Source organism: Condylura cristata, unplaced genomic scaffold (genome assembly GCF_000260355.1).
Source record: "Condylura cristata isolate star-nosed mole 26May11 unplaced genomic scaffold, ConCri1.0 scaffold00023, whole genome shotgun sequence".
Classification (NCBI taxonomy): Eukaryota; Metazoa; Chordata; class Mammalia; order Eulipotyphla; family Talpidae; genus Condylura; species Condylura cristata.
Genome location: NW_004567124.1, coordinates 31,178,966 through 31,188,760, shown reverse-complemented (window position 1 = coordinate 31,188,760; position 9,795 = coordinate 31,178,966). Strand labels below are relative to the sequence as shown.

Here is a 9,795-nt window from a genome sequence, read left to right as displayed (position 1 = left end):
GTCACAATTGAACAACATTTACTTAAGGTGGTTGGCCATCAAAGATGTTGTAATAAATATGTTGTCAGTCCTAACATTTCTCAGATAAATGTTTAGTAAAGGTCTCTCTGGGAGTGCTATATATAGCACATGTACTTATACATGCTGTTATAAGCTTTTCTAATATAAAGGATATTTGACATAGCACGTAAGTAGTAAAATATACAGTACTTTTTATTGCAAATTCCATATAGTTCATTCCCCTAGAATGCTTTTGTTGAGTTTTTTCCTAAATTCTTGTGTCCATAACCATTCAGTGGTTGAGTGTAAGTCTATCTGAATGTTGGCTGTTATTTTCATTTATGTTAATGAGTAATAAGAAAAACAAGAAAGATACATGTCAAAATGCCACTTGCCTGTCAATGATACGGATGACTTTGTTTAAAGAATGGCTTTTGAAAGCTGGAAAAACACTTTTCATTTTTTGTCCTATCACAATAAAATGTCGAGATACAACAGACATTTAAATTTAACTAAATTATGTGTTTACATAACATTTAAGTTTAATTTGCATTAGTAACATTTCTCCATGACTTTCTTACCCTAACTATCAGCAGACAATAAACCAAGCCCTGATTAATATCACTTAGCTATTTTCATGGTGATAATACTTGCACCATTTCCTTTTTCACATGGCTAATGTGATGCTAATGTGATGTCACTGAATCAGAGTTGGGAACAGATGCCCTTTGGTTCACCAGATACGCTATTTCCACCACACACATACAACTGTACTAAGTAACATCAAAGGCAAGATGATTGGTTTAGTAGTAAAAATAATTAGAAATTGATGACTTTTGAGTATTTATTACCTTTGCTTTAATATTCTGTAGTTATAATCATACGTAATTTATTTTTTTATAATGGCTATGTTTAACTTCCAGTGTTCAAAATCTCCATCTGGTGGCGCTTATAAGCCTGCCGAAGACAACTCCAGTACAGCAATGGTTTTCTATTCAATATACATTCTCCTTTCTTCTTTTCTGTGAGTGTATTCAAGTATCTCTCACCTCTTTCACCATCACCATATATAACTTGGAGGAAAATGATCCTCCTCTGGGAACAATTTGCAGCCCAGCACCGTAATACCAGTCTTTTCGCAAGGTTTTAGAAAATCATGTAACTCGATTCTTGATAATAAGGTGTGAGGTAATACCTGGGAAAAGTTTCTTCCATTCTTCTTGAAAAGAAGCTCAAGACAAGCTGATCCCTTTTCTCACATCAGACATTGTCATCTCTGAGAAGCTCAAGAATGGCCATAGACATTTCTCTACCAGCCTGAAGATCATACACTCATACAAGTAGTCGTAGAGCCATCAGCACCAAAGAGAGATGTGAAGCTCGTGCCCCAACATGCCAAACTTGAGCACCTCCTATTATTGATCTTGTTGTATGAGATAAATTAATATCCCTCTTGCTTAAGCTATGTAAGTTGAAGTTTTCAGTTACCTGTAGCTAAACTTACTTTTTACTCAACTGTGAGTTTAGGAGATAAAAATGCCTAAGATATAAAGGCATGAGGTAAATTGGTCTCTTAAGAAGTTCAACTCCTGATTGAGAGATAAGACCAGTCACAGGAAATAAAGACAAACAATCCAGTCCTGGAATGCTGGTTATTAAGTGTCTGGGTATTAAAAATTAATCCATAAATGATATAAAACAGTGTGTTAGTTTTAGATATACAACATAAGGATTCAATATTGATATATATTGTGAAATGATCTTTATGATAAGTCTGGTAACATCTATCACCAGAATTCTCAAAAAAAAAAAAATTCCTTATGTAGAGAATTTTTAAGATCTACTTTTTATATAGGGTGAGACAAAGACAAACTTTAAAACCAATTCTTGACAGCTGACCAATGATTTGAGTCATCCAGGAGAGAAAGTGGTAGACTATATTCCCAGGACTTATTTATTTTACAACTGGAATTTGTATGTTTTGACCACCTTCACACATAGTATCTGGTTTTGTTTTTTTTTTAAGTGAGTTGCATACATTCTAATTTAGTAGGAATCATAGGTAAGTTTGATCAATGAGGTTAATTAAAGTCATCATTAATATCTTGGATGAAATGGGGTTTGAAAAAAGTGGGAAAAACATTGGGGAGATGGAATCTCCTACGAATGCCACGTAGGGTCTTGTTCTGTTGATTGCAATCATCCTTAGGGTCAAAGCATGTACTCTTCACTTTGTACATCAGCTACCCATTATTGATAGCTCAAACATACATTTTTTAAAGCCCTTGGAAAATCTGAAGACTATAGCATTACACAGATGCCTAGTTCCATTTCCTTCTCTTTCTCTTCTTCCTTCCTGATCCTTTTGTCAGTACCCACTTAGTGGCATAATGAATAACTATACTTCTGCTTTGAGGCATTGATACTGCCAATTGCCTTAAACAGTTTGCCTTAAACTGCCTTAAATTTTTTTTTGTTAAAACAAACAAAAAAGAAAACCAAGAAGGAGAAGCAGTAGTCTCTCTTGGTGTATTTATACCTTTTACTCTCACCACCCAAGAATTCCTTCCCATTTTTTATCCAGACCCCCACTACTGAGTGTATGACCACTATTCTTTCATCTGGTCCTCAAATATAGCTTTCCATTTATGGCAAATCTCTTCACATATTGGAACCTCTGACAAATCTCCTAAGTGTATGTGTGACCTAAATGGAATGTAATTGGGTTGTTTGTTTCCCCTTCATGGGGTTGATGGACACTTAGCAAGAGCCAACAGAAGGAACTGAGGCGTCAACAGCTCTAGAATAGAAAGAATCCTTTCTATTGGGATAATGAAGGAATAAATGGTAAGGAGGGAATAAATGACAACAGAGTGCTCATGTCTTTGGAACCACAGTCTTCCTTGCTTGGTTTCCTGTCCAGTGAAAGGCTGTGTGTGCACTTGGATAAGGAAGGAATAAATGGTAAGGAGGGAATAAATGACAACAGAGTGCTCATGTCTTTGGAACCACAGTCTTCCTTGCTTGGTTTCCTGTCCAGTGAAAGGCTGTGTGTGCACTTGGCTGCCAGTTAGTTCTTTGCTCAGAATCAAAAGCAAATTAACATGAAGACAGAAGACTTAGAAGGAGAAAGACAAAAAATGAGAAACAGAAGCCATAAAAACTGTCAGAAGCAACACTGACATTTATGCTATATAGAAATAACCTACTTTATTCAAAATTTTAATGTAGACTATTGCACACCAGGAAGGGTCTCCTATGTTAGAGTGAATTAGTAGGAGCATTTATTTGGGTCTTGTTGTTCCCTGACAATAATATTTCTTCCTTTGTCTAAAGAGTGCTAGGCATTCCCACAGCTAGTGAGTTAAGAAAACACTGAGATTGTTTCTCACAACTGCAATGAAGTGTTTTGAGGTCTCAGGAGGAAAACACCTACTTTTTTATTTGTTTGTTTTAATGACCTGTTTGTCAGTTGGTAAAGTAACCAGACAGGTCTATGGCACAGGTCCTTATAATTCATTACAAGAGAGGAATGAATTATAAATAGGAGTCACAGGAGGATTGCAAGGGAAAAATCCAGGGGGAAAGTCTGTCTGGAAAGCAGGAGACTTGATGGTGAAGAGGCAATGGTTGCATACCAGCTTCACCTCAAGCCAGGTGGTATAGACAGGCACCCTTTCTGTATCTTGGTGTCTATGTGTAAAATGTGGACCATGAAAACATATCAATGAACATTTTATATGCTCTTAAATCAAAATGTATCTACCCCAAAATAAATAAATAAAATGGGGAAAAAGATAGTTCCTATTACAGAAAATTAGTTAATATTTGTAAAATGCTAGTGCATGAAATAATTGTATATGTGAAATTAAATTTAGAAAATCAGAATTCTTAAGTTGCACAGATCAGATACCAATGCTTGTCAATGTAAGCAATATTGCATTAAAAGGATACTGGCTAGTTCATAGGATGACTACGAAGACTAGAAAGGCAGGCTGCAGGCGGGACCCATAAAGACACCACAGTCCTGAAGTGTAGACATTGCAGTTTGCTACGACCTCAATCCTGGGACCCCATTACAAACTGGAGGTAACTGTCCCCCTTCTTCCCAGAAGGGATGCTGTTGCTTTCCTGAACCACCAACTTCTGATTCCTTGTCATGGTGAGTGAGTAGGTTAAGCTCATCTCATAACTGCAAGGAAACTCCTATAGTAGAAAGTAAACTCTGTCTCAAAACTTGGAGATTTTCCGAGTTTACAAATGAAGTTTAGATACTGGAAGTCAAAAATGATAAATGGATAGAGAACTCCAAAAAAGAAGTGTTATAAGTACATCAAATGAAAGGACCAACACATCCATGCACAAGGCTGAACAAATTAGGCTATCTAGAAATACCTATTGATCAACTCTGGGTGAGAAGTTGTTAAAAGGGGATGAAGAACTGTTTTTGCTTTAAACATCCTTGTTTATTATTAGTTTTCATGATGGTTATGGGATGAATTGTTAAAAGAGAAAATCACCCTTAAGCTTCCTTAAGGAGCTCAGGGATCGTGTAGAGGAGATAAGGTGATTCAAACATAAGTTTGCCAGTTTGTCAATTTCTCTCTCCTTTCTATGGGTGTCACTTCTATGTTTCTACATCCTAGATCCTTTATCCAATTCAACTCTTCTCCTGTACCCTCACCCCCAAAACTATTCTGCACCTCATTTTTACATTTAATCAACTATTGATTCATTTACTTGCAAAGGTGTTCACCAAAAAAATTGAGGTGGCAGTTGATTAATCATCAATGTGTGAAATTTCCCAGGGAACATTTGCATTTCAGAGAAAAACAAAGCCTTTAAGCTCTGAAAGTGGAAAAGGACAGTATGTTGTGGTCGAGGCTCTTCCCAAATCTCTGTAGAGTATTCTAGCTAAAGCACTGCCTGCTGTACAAACCCAGACTGCACAAGGGCCTTCCTCACACTCAGTGCACAGGAGGCAGCTGTCTTCAGACCACCTTCTGAGCATGTGCCCACCATAGGGTGCAGGCACCAGGTTTTCCTTTCAGTCATTCCTTGCAGTGTTTAGCTTTTGAACCATGAAGACACAGCCTTTCTTAACACCCAGTTCACCCCTCTCTCAAAGATCAACTATAGCACTCTTTTCAATGACTTCAATTATTTAGCACCCTTGAATAAATCATTTGCCCAAGAGGCTGCACTGGGGCTGCTATTTTTACTTACAGTCTCTCACCACCAAAGTGACCTCTCTCAAGGAAACAACATTGACACTCATTGATTTGGCTTCTCTGAGAACAACTCAGGCAGAACTTGCAATGTAGAGTCTTTTCTCAAAGGCAAAGATGGCCTAGTCAGTGTCAGTGACTTTAGCATGTGAGCAAGTAAACATGAACTTAGGCATTTGCGTCTTGCTCAGAACTCTTGGAGCAGCCTAGAACATGTTGCAGGAAGAACTCTCTGTAAAGTAGGGCAGGCAAATTCTGCCTACTCTTCCCAGGGCCACTTCTACTCTAGGACACCATTTGCAAACAATAAACCTCAACAGGCGAGCAACACTATGGGTCAGGTGCCTAAATCCATGGAGTTACCCCATCATCCCAACCATGTCTCCTCCTCCCTTCAATACACATTCCTTAGACTTATCTCCTCTGTGGAGGACTTTCAGGAAAGTTAAGCATTTGCTCTGGGGTAGGAGTGAATGCATTTAACAGATACTTCCCTGGTCTAAAATTCTGAAGTTATTTTTGAAGGCCTCATTGAGTCAAGGCATCTTCAATGGTCCATACTAATCATTTGAGACAGTTGCTGTGGGTTTTCATGATTGCAAAGCATTAGATTCAACAGCCATCTAAGTGCTGTTCCCAGATCTTTGAAAAGGGGAACTGAAGTTTTTCAAGAGAGTCTGTTTAGTTTTTAGATCTGACACAAGACATATTTCAAACAGGGATGTTCAAAACCCCTGCTGGGGTTTCTAGGAGCAGGGGAGCACATAACTCATATTTACAGTGTCTGTTATAGATAGATACAAAATTGGATAACCTTAAAGATCTCTTCTTGAATTTGAGAATCTATAATTCCAAGAGAAAATTGAAGTGGACCTAGAACATTTCACTGGATTTTGTAGAAAACAAGAGGAACAATTTTCTAAATCACATTAGTGAAGGACAGGAGTAGGGCAATAGTGGTTTATACTAGAGTAAACGAGCAGATCTCTTGGGTAGAACAAAGGAAACACTCCAAAGAATTATGAAAAATGTGGTCTAATCTGGCCAGGTTATTGGACCTCTTGAAAATCAGGCAGAGGAATTCCAGATTGGTGCTACAGACAAGAGAAAACCATTGTCAGGACCCTGAGCTGGGGAATACTATGAAGAACATAGTGTCCATAGGATAAGAAACCAGTGGTCATCACTAATGCAAGCGAGCATTCCCTCCAATTATACAACTTAATGAAAATGAATGTTTCCAATTAGAGTAGAAAATTAACATCCCTGTGGCCTAGATGCAAAACACAGAAACAGGAACGGAAGGCAATTCTCTTCCCTTTCACAGTTCTCATTTTCTCTGTAACCCTCCTCTCTCAGATCACAATGATGTGGTTTGCTAGATGTTCCAAAGGCTGTTAATGAGATGCAGCTATAATCTATTCACTTCATAGCCTTCACTGGAAACCAGACTACCCTCTTCACCTGTTGCAGTTCCTGGATGCCTGAGGGGGCTGGCGCAGTGCAGTTTGAGCAACTGTGGGGAGAAGGCAGCCTTCACTCCAGCAGCTCATCAGTCTCCATTAGGCTCTCAGGGAATGAAGGTAACATGGCCTCGTTGCCAAGAGTCATAATGAACAAGGAAAGGCCAGGTAGGAAAGGAAATGGGAAGCTGGAATGCTGAAATAGTCCAAGAGAAAATGTGTCTTAATTAACAAAGTCCATCTGACGAAAAGAAGCATAACCAGTATTTCTGTTGGATATCACAAAGAGCAGGACTATAACAAAGAGGACAGCAGGACTTAATAGTATCTTCACAGGCAACCTGCTTCTTAGCAAGAGCTGTTAACAGGCCAGGTCACCTAAGAAGCTTGTGAAATCTGCCTCTATTTAGGTCTTTAAAAATAGCTCCTATCAGCTGAAAAAGATCATGCTTAGTGAAATAAGCCAGAAAGAAAAGGAAAAATACCGGATGGTTTCACTCATAGTAGAAGTATAAAGGACCAGGTGAGAAAATAATAATAATAATAATAACAACAACAACAATAAACAACTAAATACCAGAGACATTTTACAAGGGTAGAATGAGGAATGGGATCAAAAATAGTGAGGGGAGGGAAGTGCATTTGTCTATAGTGATGGCACACGGGTGATTTGGTGATGAGAATCCCACGAGGATTAAAACTGATATGGAAAAAGGCACACGTGATGTAAAAATAAACTATTACATTAAAATTTTTTAAAAATTTTAAAAATAGCTCCTATCATATTATATGCCTGGGATTGGGCTAAGATATGACATATTGAAGGCAGTAGGGTATACTGGTTAGTTTTTCAAAGTCCTCCTTAATTCAGTAATTATAGCTCTTTGTTTTTAGTTGAATTAAATTGATATAGCCCAAATTTATTGAGAATGGTTAAAATCTGGGCTATTTATGCGTGGTCCTGCCCTCTGCCTTCACTTTCTTATTCCTTCCGTTTGAGATTCTCACAGGCCCATCTACCTCCTTTCAAAAACCCACAGTTGACTGTTCAGTCTCAAGAAACTGCCCATGTGTCCACATTCAGTAGTATATAGAGTCTTTACCACACACTTAAAAGGAGGAACATAAATTATTTTGTGTTTTTTATTTTTGGCCAGTTTTTAAAAATCCCACCTCATTGTCAATTCAATAAGGTTTATACCTTATCATTCCTCACTAGATTTCTGTGCAGAGTATTGCAGCTTATTAAGCTTTTATTGACTAAAGGCAAAAGAGCTATCAAATAAATTACATATCAGTAACTTAATATGTATTGTCTACACATGTACTTTCAAATCGTCACTTACTTTTCTCAAACTGACACTTTTAGAAAATAGTTTCTAGTGTAAATTAAAGTTTTCTTAGACAAGTGCTTTGCCATAGGCAAAATATTGGTTACTTAGGATATGGTCACATATAAACTAGCACATAATTTAGATACCAGGTTGCTAAGTACAGCATAGAAGAATCAGAGAAGAAATTTCATTTGAAGTCTGATCAAAAAAGATACTATCGGAGACTATTTCATAAATGCAGCCTACTGACACAATTGTCTTGATAATAAAAGGAAAAATCAGTGGAACCTAAAAGAATGACAAGAGTTTTGGCTTAGAGCTAGCAGTCAATTGTGGGAGTTGATTTGTTGTCTGGTAAAATCAGCCCAGAGACTTTTGATGCCAAGTTTGGTCTAAAAACCTACGGACAAATTCCCAGAGTAATCTGTTTTAAGATTGAAGAAAGGAAATACTCTGTTACAGTCTAGAGATAATGATTGAATTAGCTCCCTAACAGATCAGAGTTAAGGATTAGTAGAAAGTACAAATCTTATGTTCTTTTAATGTGTCTCCTTACATATCATCCAGAACATGTAGCACCTTTAAATCTGGCATACTTCATTTTCAGAAAAAATAATGACTGTTGAAAAGAAGACCAAGGAAGTCAATCCTAGTTGGTGGAGCAACAAAGTCAAGAAATCTGGATGATAAGGTTATGACTCCATCGCTAAGGCTTACCCACTGTCCATTACTGATGGTTTAATAGATCATCCTTATATCACAGTACCTGGGAAGAGCTAAATTTGAGTTATAAAATGGTAAAATATTCATTTGACATCATTAATGGATTATAATTTCATAGTGTATTAGACTACAATCCAGTACTGAAAAGTGACAAGAGATACTTTAACCTTCAGTGGTTCAGAATCCCTTAAGAATGTTCTCTTTGCTGCATCTGTTGTGAGAATGAAGACCATTCTCAACCATCAGAAAAGTCAACATTTCAGTAAATGTCAACATCTCCCTGAAAGGTCGCACCAGTATAGTGAAGGAACCCACAGGCACCTTGCAGAGGGACATCAATCCCATCGATGTTGAACTCAGTCTCCTTAGTAAAAGAAGAGGCTCCAGGTTGACAAAGGGTGGGAAAATAGAAAGGGACAGGCTACTGTGTGTGCGATCTGTAGTCATGACTAGAATGGGGTCAAAGCTGTTACTCTGGGCTTCCGTTACAACATGAGGTCTCTGCATGCTCACTACACAGCGAGCATACTCATATTCAGGAGCATATTCAGGAGAATGGGTCTCTCACTGAAATCTGAAATTTCTTGGGCACAAAAATACATTATCAAGGGTAGGATGATGCCAGGCATTACTTGTTCAGTATCTCGAGTCCAGAAAGATGAGTCAATGCTTGTAGGGAATGACAGTGAACTTCTTTCAAATTCAGCAGCTTTAATTCTAGCAGTCATGACAGTTAAATACAGGGATATCAGGAAATTTTTGGATGGTATCTAAAGAAGGAACAGTTTAGAAGACCAATGAATAGATTTGAGTTGTCTAGCTACAGAAATAGCAAGATCTTAGATGATTTCTCAGACCTATTTGTGATATATCGTTAAGATGCAATAATAAAAAACAGAATCAGTACCCTAGGGTTATGTCTTCATAGGTAACAAACTTCACTTTAAACCACAAAAACATGGACACCGAAACCCTGAATTTTCTTGTTATTTAAACATAATTACACGCATCATAGCTCATAAAATGAATAGCTAAGAATTAGATGAA

General features: G+C 37.6%; 1 pseudogene; it reads left to right on the top strand.

Annotated features, from left to right (window-relative positions):
* Positions 1 to 8,970: 8,970 nt before the first annotated feature.
* LOC101633119 lies at positions 8,971 to 9,522 on the top strand (annotated as a pseudogene).
* Positions 9,523 to 9,795: the final 273 nt, after the last annotated feature.